At 44.0% G+C, this 6548-nt stretch overlaps 1 pseudogene; it reads left to right on the forward strand.

The window, feature by feature from the left end:
• Positions 1–399: 399 nt before the first annotated feature.
• Positions 400–1128, forward strand: LOC137799872 (XK-related protein 7 pseudogene; annotated as a pseudogene).
• Positions 1129–6548: the final 5420 nt, after the last annotated feature.

Here is a 6548-nt window from a genome sequence, read left to right on the forward strand (position 1 = left end):
TGATTTTGAGTCAAAGCGCAGCGCGTTTATGTTCTGGAGGGAGATTCATCTCACCTCAGCGACGGTGCCAACAGCAGCTGACACTCCTCCTTATTAACCGCTTTTAATCAGAGTTTAACACCAGTCTTAATGCTCATGTGCAGCACAGTGCTGCTGCTGCAGAGACAGAGCAATGCAACTGGGAGAGATTGTAACGACGGCAACGCAGACGAGGAGAAACCCTGCAGGTCACAAATGTTTGCAAAACGCTGAATGTCCTGAAAACATCGCGCGGTGTCATGGTGTTAAACGCGCTGTTAGTAATGATGCCTCGCAATTAATTGGCTGATGATGAGGCTAGTTATGATGTAATCTCTCTCGCTCTCTCTCCCCTGCACACAGCCAGCCCCCTCCCTTCTCTCTCTCTCTCTCTCTCCTTCCCTTCTCTCTCTTGCTCTCTCTCTCCCTCACGCGTATCCCCACCTCTTTCTCTGTCTTTCTCCCCCTATCCTAACCAACATGGCCGCTAAGTCGGATGGAGCAGCGGTGTCTGTGGAAGATGACAACGCGCCCAGGAGCCTCTCGGATCCGGGGCTCCCCGCCGCCCGGCCCCGCTGCAGCGCCGCCGGCGGGAAGCCCTACACCCTGCTGGACTGCTGCTGGGTGCTGTGCGCCCTGCTCGTCTTCTTCTCCGACGGCGCGACCGACCTGTGGCTGGCCGCCGACTACTACCTGAGAGGGGACTACTGGTGGTTCGGCTTGACGCTCGTCTTCGTCGTGGTGCCCTCCGCTGTGGTCCAGGTGTTGAGTTTCAGGTGGTTCGTGTACGACTACTCGGATCTGAGCTGCGGGGACGGAGCAGCGAGCGGCAGCGGCGGCGCGGTAGCGGCGGTGGAGGCGGCAGGCGCGGCATGCGGAGCCGCCACGGCGGCGGGCGACCACACTTTAAGCACCAAGGACAGCATCCAGCGCGGTGGGAGCGCGGCGGCGGTGGCGGGCAACGCCGCGAATGCCACCCCGGTTTGCACGTCCTCTGCCCTGCCTGCGGCGGCGGGGACGGTCGGAGCCCCCCGGAGCTGCTGCACCGTCTGCATGTGGGTCTTTCAAACCGTGCTTCACGTCCTGCAGCTGGGGCAAGTCTGGAGGTAGGACCGCTGGGATTGGAGGGGGAATGAGGGTGGAAGGAAAGGGGGGGGGGGGGTTGCAGGAGAAGTGTGCGTGTGCATATGTGCTGGTGTGTGTGTTTAATATGTGCGCAGTGCACGTGTGAGCATTGCATTCCCAACTGAATAGAGTTGGAGCGATGTGTGCGCGTGCATGTTTGTATATGCTTATCCTCCTAAATATTGCACCCCCCCCACACACACACACACACTCCATTGGTGACGGAAATGTGCAGCAATTGATCAGAGAAGAGTGAGATTATTCTTTTGTTTTTGCCACAATGTGGAATTCGTAGCCTTAAATCACACAGCAGTGATTGTAAATATGTGCATTATTGGCTTTTTTTGGCCCATCTTCCTCTCTTGTCCTGATTGTGACTGAACCTGCAGGGTTCCTTTAAGGCTCTTGAGCTCTCACATATACAGTTTCCTTCTCTGGTACCTCTGTCTCTCATGGTCCGGACCAGCTGACAGGAATACCATCAGAGCTCAGCTTCTTCTTCTTCTTCTTCTCCTCCGGCTGCTCGTCGTCTTCGTCGTGTCAGTGATCTCCTGAAACTGAATCTTTTCTTCCTCCACGCGCAGTGAGATTGATCAAATGTAAAACGAGAGGAGGCATTTGCAAAATCTTTATCCACCCACAACACATACACACTAACGGTCCTATTCTGTGCTTTTGGGTTGTGAGTGTGTGTGTGTGTGTGTGTGTGTGTGTGTGTGTGTGTGTGTGTGTGTGTGTGTGTGTGTGTGTGTGTGTTCCCCCTCTGGAGATGTGGTTTGCTTTGATTAAAGTCCTCCTGAGCCACGTTCACTTGCTGGGAGACAAGTGTCGACTATTTCAAACACTGTAAAACAAAATTAACGTCACAATACTTCAGGTTCACACACACACACACACACACACACACACACACACACACACACACACACACATAGTGAACGTGTGGTACATTGCAGTATGAAACCACAGTACATTAAGTCTTTATCAATCAACATCACATGGAAATACATGTTTTATTTGTATCATTTGTATTATTATTGACATTTGTGAACAGGAATCAAACCTACATGTCTGTAGACTTAACTATAGTTACTCATCATGTTAACAGTTAACATGATAAGTAACTACAGTTACTTATCATGTTAACAGTTAACATGATAAGTAACTATAGTTACTCATCATGTTAACAGTTAACATGATAAGTAACTATAGTTACTCATCATGTTAACAGTTAACATGATAAGTAACTATAATTACTCATCATGTTAACAGTTAACATTAAAAGCACTTCTTGATCTTCTAAAATACAACGTATTGGTAAAGAATAAAACAGTGGGAATAAACATTTTGGGCTTGGGACAAAGAGAGCGTTTCATGTCACAAGTACACATGTTCTGTGGAACAAACACATTTACCGTGATACAATACTTATGTATTTAAAATACTACTTCCTTGCACCATTGTAATGCAGGTGTAAAGCAATAGATTATAATCATCTCCTGCTGTTGTAATATTTCAGAATTGTGGGTGAACTGACAGCAGAGCAGCTCGTCTACTCTGCAAGCAACTGATTGTTTACACGCCAAAACAACAATAACAATAAACTGGACTCAAGACCAAAGACATAACAAGTCTGAGATAGAAAACTACACGTACAACTTGAGTACTGCAGTACTAATATACAAACAACACTAACCTCCAGAAGCTTTTTTAGAAACACACCACTCAGAAAGCCGTGTCCTGCACAGCTGCATCATTATCTTTTCATGGAATTTGATATTTTCTGTGTGTTTGTGTTCTGTCGAGGTGTAAAAGTTGTGCGTTACAAGTTGTGTGTCACAAGTTGTGTGTTGCAAGTTGTGTGTTACAAGTTGTGTCAACCTTCAGGAAAACAGAACATGATGTGAAGCATTTTCATGGCAAGCTGTCGGTAACATTTGAACTTTTACTTTCTGCTGTTTCAACCTCCTTTAACAAGAAGGTTAAAGGTCACGCTCGATAAGCAGAGCCAACGCGGTTAAGTGCCTTGCTCAAAGAGCAGTAGGACGAAGGATAAAAGCACTGCGTTTGTGTCTTTAATGGTTTTTACCCCTCAGAGAATTGAAATCCCTTCTTAGTGTCAGTGAATGAGCAGAGCTTCCTGCTGTCGTGTCCTTGAGCTCGCTGCTGCAGGGCTGACGCTGACCTCTGACCTCTGACCTCTGTGATGGCAGAAGAAGAGAGGAAAACACCTTTTAAGGGATGTTACCTTAACTAATTCAGAAATGGAGCATGTGGGAATTCACACGAGCGTATTTGCATGCAGTTTGGTAACGAGCTGCGTTAATGAACGACAATGAGACGTATGGAGGTCGATTTGTGTCTTTTTTACCCGAGCAAATTTCTTTTTTGTAAGTAAATTATCTCCAAATCTTTGCTTTCAATTAAAAAATCGCTTCTCTCCCCAAAAAATAAATGCTGTCAAAAAAAATAATTTGCTCTAAAAAAAAGGTCTAAAAAAGAAATACGCTGTGAAAAAAAAATTGCTCTAAAAAAAAAAAAATTGGCGCTCCAAAATTATTTTGAATAATAATAAAAAATTTAAAAAATGTTTTTTTTTGGAGAGCACTTTTTTTAAAAAAAATAAAAAATAAAAAAGGGCTCTCCAAAAAAATAGCATAAAAAAGTATTTATTTTTAGAGCGTTTTTTTTTACAGCAATTTTTTTTTAAGAGCAATTTTTTTAGAGAGAAATTTATTTTTTGTTAAGAGCAAATTTTTGTTTTGAGAGCGTTTCTTTTTTTTGAGAGAGAAAATATTTTTTGAGAGAAAATATGTTTTATAGGAGATTCATAGCGATGCCGCGAGGTGGAGGATGAGCACGAGTTGGTTGTAATGTGATCGTTGCCGCCAGGAGAGTTGCACATTGCTCAGTGTGAATGGGATTCGAGTGTGACTCCAGTTTGAAATCTAATGAGCTGAGATTCATTCAGCAGCTGTGGAAATGGTTCACGAGTATCACCTGCAGCCAAACAGCCCAATTTCAGATTTATTTTCCTTCCTCTGTGATTAAAATCTTATCTTTTTTATCAATGTGAAATGCCAAATATCCCGTTTTCTCAACCACATAATTCTTGCTCAATAAAATCCAATCTCGCTGCGTAAAACCTACATTTGAAACACACTTTAAACTGTGAAAATCTTCTCTGTCAGCATCCATTGAGGTCATGTTTGTTGTTTTGGTATTCAAGCCACTGCGTTTAGGATCTCTCTGTCATTCATTTAAGTAAAATCCATGTAAATAACGATGAAGAAACAGAACAGGAGATCACACTTTATGTATTTCCCCTCTGGATATTATAAATATTCAAATCCCTGTCCAGATGTTTTCTGCAGCAGGTTTTTTTTGCGGTGTATAACATTGACACCAAAACAAAGTGTTTTAAATCAATCAATCTTGGGGGGAAAGTCCTTTTTCAAAGGAGACACACAGACCAGAACCCATGATGCATTGCAGTCGACAGGTTGAGGTCTAAATCAAGGTCGACGTACCTTTTTCCTCGACAGGAGACTCTCGTTCGCGCTGTTGATATCGTTTCCTCCATCTACATTTAAAATCCTACACCTGAAAAGCAGCAAGGTCACATCTCTTTATCTGGTAAGGTTGTTGAAAGGCATTCTGGAATTCTCTAGCGAATCTCTAACTGAATCTGATGAAGCACTTTGAGAGGACGCGGATCGCTCAAGAAGTGAGTTTTGCACGTAATCCCCAGTTATCTTGATGCAGTTGTGCGTCCGTTCCTGCAAAAATGATGAATGCATGTTATATTTGAAAGGCTTTAAACTGATAGCGCACTGTTAGCGCTCGAGTACGTCTCTAGTGGGAGTTTTTGGATGTGCAAGGGACGGCGTGTCTTTATAAATTACCATTTTAAAGACAACAACGCCATTTTGTTCACATGGAAGTTAGTTAAACCTCATTGTGTCTAAGCTAAATAGTTTGTTACCTGACTTTGTGTTGTACTGAAGCTGCAGTGTTTGATTTTGCACGACAGGCCGGCTTGTTTAAACTACTGCCGTCTGAAACGTGCGCTCTGCAATGAATCCTTCATGCGTGCAGATTATGATGAGTCCTTCTTGGAACCGTTCCAAAGAGAGCGGTACGATCGTTTCGGAGGAAGCAGATTGCGACGACGTTCCACTTGGTTGCGTTACAGAGACAGGTGACGTTCCTCATCATCCCCATCTGTTAGGAAGAAGAAGAAGAAGAAGAAGAAGAAGCAAGCAAGAAGAAGAAGAAGAAGAAGAAGAAGAAGAAGAAGAAGAAAAGAAGAAGAAGAAACGCAATTCAGATTTTCATCCCGCTTTTCCTGTTGAAATGTGTGTGAAGAACAATCTTAAACACAGAAGGACGGCTGCTGGACGCAGAGCGTCGTCCTGCAGTTCAATGCTCGGACAACGTCGCGGTCTTTAAGACGATCTAATTGGTCCCTGCTTTGCGCCAGACCAGATCGATCAATATCAGAAATAATTGAATCAGTTCCAAACGGTCACTCGGCTCAGGTGCTCGGCCCGTTAGCGGCGTCCGCTAACGGGCCGCGGCTAACAATCAGTCCGAGTGGATAACTGGCAGCCTCAATGTAGCTGAATCATTCAAATCTTAGTGTGTGTGTGTGTGTGTGTGTGTGTGTGTGTGTGTGTGTGTGTGTGTGTGTGTGTGTGTGTGTGTGTGTGTGTGAGAGAGAGAGAGAGAGAGAGAGAGTTCAAGGAGGGGTCGCTTCACTGTTCATTCACAAATGAAATGACTCTCAGTGGTTTTATTGCTCTTCATTTTTATTTCAGGGCCATTAAGAGAATCTTTAAATGATTATTACTTATTGGCAGCCGATTGATTGACAGTTCGATTGATGACGGTAATAAAAGTTCAGACGTTAGCGTGTCGTCCCGTCAGATGTTTTACAACTTGTATCGAACGACAAAACATAATCAAAGCATGCAAAACTGAATCTCTTCACTTCATTCATCAGGAAAGATTTGTGTCACTTCGCATTAATTTGTCTTAAGATATCTAAATTATAGTTATGATCATAATCGTATCGTCCTAATTGATCCTTCCTGAGTCCATCCCATCAATACTTTCTGCTGCTTGCTCCGACAAACGTGATAAAAAAGAAACATGGGTGTCGTTGCATTGAGGATAGTTTGTGGGCGTCAGGCAGGTTAGCATCACGAGCTAACCGCTAAGGCTTAAAGTTCAGCCGCTCTGAGGTGAGAAGTGATGAATGTAAATGAAAAGAAGCAACAGTCGGATCAGGAAGTCGTGTCAGACGCAGAAGTAAAGAGGATCGATGTACTACCTCTCCTCAGGCTAACTAGCGCCTGTTAGCTGGAAGCTAATTGGCTGGTGTTCGTTATCAGTTGCGTTGC

The sequence above is a fragment of the Clinocottus analis genome, unplaced genomic scaffold (assembly GCF_023055335.1).
Source record: "Clinocottus analis isolate CAN_PGR_092001 unplaced genomic scaffold, fCliAna1.0.p SCAF_39, whole genome shotgun sequence".
Taxonomy (NCBI): domain Eukaryota; kingdom Metazoa; phylum Chordata; class Actinopteri; order Perciformes; family Cottidae; genus Clinocottus; species Clinocottus analis.